This window comes from Hermetia illucens, chromosome 2 (genome assembly GCF_905115235.1).
Source record: "Hermetia illucens chromosome 2, iHerIll2.2.curated.20191125, whole genome shotgun sequence".
Classification (NCBI taxonomy): domain Eukaryota; kingdom Metazoa; phylum Arthropoda; class Insecta; order Diptera; family Stratiomyidae; genus Hermetia; species Hermetia illucens.
Genome location: NC_051850.1, coordinates 121,696,423 through 121,699,801, shown reverse-complemented (window position 1 = coordinate 121,699,801; position 3,379 = coordinate 121,696,423).

Sequence of the window (3,379 nt, the reverse complement as noted above, 5' to 3'; positions counted from 1 at the left end):
AGACTTCCCTTTTTGTTTCGGTAGAATGAACATCGAGGTGTATAAGGCTTCATCCTGTTGACTTGTCGGAAAAATTTACGCGCCTGGTGCGGTTGCTCCCTGTACTTTTCGAGTTCACAGACCTGTTGGTTGTCTCAGGCTTCCTTTTCTGTCTGTGAAGTCGCTTCTGCGCTCACCGGAGTTCGTGATAAGTCTCCGCGCGTGCCTGCGTTCTTTGAGGATGCATCATTACTCGGTATGCAGTGTCCTTCCGTTCCGTTGCTAGCTGAATGTATCATCGTCAAACCAGCCGTTTCGACTCTCCGAGATGTATCCAAGGAAATCTCAATTTTATTTATTCTACCATTGGCCTAATTCTAATGCCTTGTAGGTATCGAAAAACAAATATTTTTCCAAATTGCGAGTAGTAACCGAACTACTTAGTTCGTTCGATCTCTCTATTCAAAAACTATATTGTATGCAATTTTTTGATTTTATTGACGATCTCAAGAATTGACATTTTTGAACTGCAATTTTCATTTCTCGAAAATAATGTACGAACCTCGATAAAAGCAGAGCTGATAAGAGTTTAAATTTGTAACCTTCGAGTTTTTAGAATGAAACAGGCAAACATTTTAGAGATTGCAACGAAGAGTATTCAGTAATTTGATTTGGATATTCCACAAAAGATTTGATTAGAATATCCCATAAAAAAAACATTCTTAGTGGCTACGAGTTTTTAACCGTCGAAACAGAACATATTTAAAAGATATTAATATATATTCTACCTATAACCCATTAGGTACAAAGAGAAAAAAAAGTAACAAAAATAAAAGTACATTGTATGTATGTTTGTGGCCGTATCCATGATAACGTTCTTAAGGTGATTGTGAAGACCATTTATTGATGCTTCATCTCCAGAATCTTTGTCGACTGCGGTTATTGCGGCATCCATTTCCCTCTTATAGGTGTTGCGGGGGGTTGTGTTGTGGATGGCTTCAGTGTCAACTCTCACCTGGTAGAAATAGGGGATTCTGGGTGGTGTTGTTATTCGAGCTCAGAGCACCATGCCAACGAGATAGTGATCCGAGTCTATATTGGCACCTCTATATGTTCTGACATTCATTAAGGCTGAGAGGGGGCGACATTCGATCAACACGTGCACAATCTGGTTGAAAGTGGTCCCGTCTGGAGAGGCCCACGTATGTGTGTGGACCGCTTCCCGCGCTTCGCTCGCCGGAGTTCGTGATAAGCCTCTGCGCGTGCCCGCGTTCTTTGTGAATACAACATTACTCAGTATGCAGCATTCCTCCATTCCGCAGCTAGCTTACATTCTACATCATCATCCAGCCGTTCCGACTGCTTTTGCGGCTGGGGCCAAGTATCTTTGTGGCCGTATCAATCATAACGTTCTTCAGGTGGCTGTCAAGATCATTTGTTGATGCTTCATCTCCGGGATCTCTGTTGACTGCGGTTATTGCGGCATCCATTTCCCTCTTATAGGTGTTGCGGAGGGCGGTGTTGTGGATGGCTTTAGTGCTAACTGTCACCTGATTGTCAGAGGGGATTCTGGATGGTGTTGTTATTCGAGCTCGGAGCACCATGCTAACGAGATAGTGATCCAAAACTATATTGACACCCCTATTTCTGACATTCATCAAGACTGAGAGGTGGCGGCATTCGATCAGCACGCGGTCAATTTGCTTGAAAGTATTCCCGTCTGGAGAGGCCCACTTTCGTGTATGGATCGCTTTTCGCGTGAACCGGATACTCCCAACAACCATTTCGTGTGACACTGCTAATTGAATAATCCGTATTCCCTTATCGTTTTTATTTTTATGTATGGTATGGGAGCGAATGTATCGCCTGATACGGGCTCCTTCCCTACTTGGCTGTTAAAATCATCAAATATGCTTTTTATATCATACTTGGGAATGGCTTCGAGGGTTCGTTCTACTGCCTCGTAGAAGCTATCCTTTTCCGACTCTGCAATCTCCTCTGTAGAGGCGTGAACGTTAATGAGGCTTATATTTCTAAATTTGCCCCCAAACGCAGAGTGCAGGGCCTTTCGCTTATGTTTTCAAAGCTGATAACCTACTCCGAACACATGGTTTACTGGATGACCGCTATAATATATGGTGTAGCGGCTCTTCTCCAGGAAACCGGTCTTGTCCATCGCATCTCTTGTAACGCTGTTATATCAGCCCTCTATTGGGACAGGGTATTGGCTAGCTGCTTGGCAGCTCTATCTCTTTACAGGGAGCGTACGTTCTATGGGAAAATGCACAAAACGTTATTCCTTTTCCTTTGCCGGGTTTGTCGTTGTGTTCGTAGGAAGTGGTTTTCCTTGTAGGATTGTCAGCCCTACCCAACCCCCAACCTGGAGGATCAGTTGGTACAATTTATCCGTTTTTAGGCGCGGGAGACTCGCATTAACCCTTCTCCATGTGCAGTTTTTCGTTAAGAAAGAGCTCCCAGCGGTCACCTCGTAGAGGTAGAGATAGGGTTTGGTAGTAGAGCTGTTGGTGTTGGTTCAGCAGGCGTTTCCCAGGTTTTATGCTCCATCATGGGTATCAATCCATGTTTCTCTTTGGGACCTATACTACCCTTTGACCACTAGTTTTATTCAGACACAAACTAAAACCGTGTTGCATTAGACAATTACTCCATTTTTGAACAAGTTTCTCTAGATTAGCTTTGGTATAGAATGTTGGGAAAACATCACCTGCATAAAACAGTGTATATGGCGCTGGACATTGGATATCCCGTGTGACGGTGTCCATGGCAAGAACAAAGAGGAATGGTGAGAGGGCGCTTCCTTGATGAACACCAACAGAGACACGAAGCGACTTTGATACACCTGCCACACTTCGAACTTTACTTTTCGGATCCTGGTGGAGCAATTGAACCCAGCGTATGAGTTCTTTTTGGCACTAAGTGTTGTCGTAGAGCATGCCAGATTAGTTCATGAGGCACAATCTGCTCTCATTATAAGGAATAAAGAAATTCGAGGGCTGCAAATTTGGTAATACATTTAGGTGTGCACCAGATGTTGCGTTCAAGGTACAAGTAATACCCAGAGATACTATTCTTTGCAGTGCTTTGTCCCTACATGTTTGTTTCACTTATTGATTAAAATAGCTCCTAAATATTACCCTTCTTCGAAGAGTTATAACATGGTACCCATCATCTCTGGAATGGAAAGACCATTTAGTGTCTTTCGTTTTGAAAGTCGATGACTAGGCGAGTTTTCGGCTAGGCGTACAATCAAACGCCCATTCAATGTCTCCGAACACCCCCACTGTGTACTGGACTTTTAAAGTTGTGTCTTCTATCTTTGAAACTAAAGGGTGAAGAGCGAACTCACAGGGCCTTCCACATAAGCATGTTAGTTTTCATT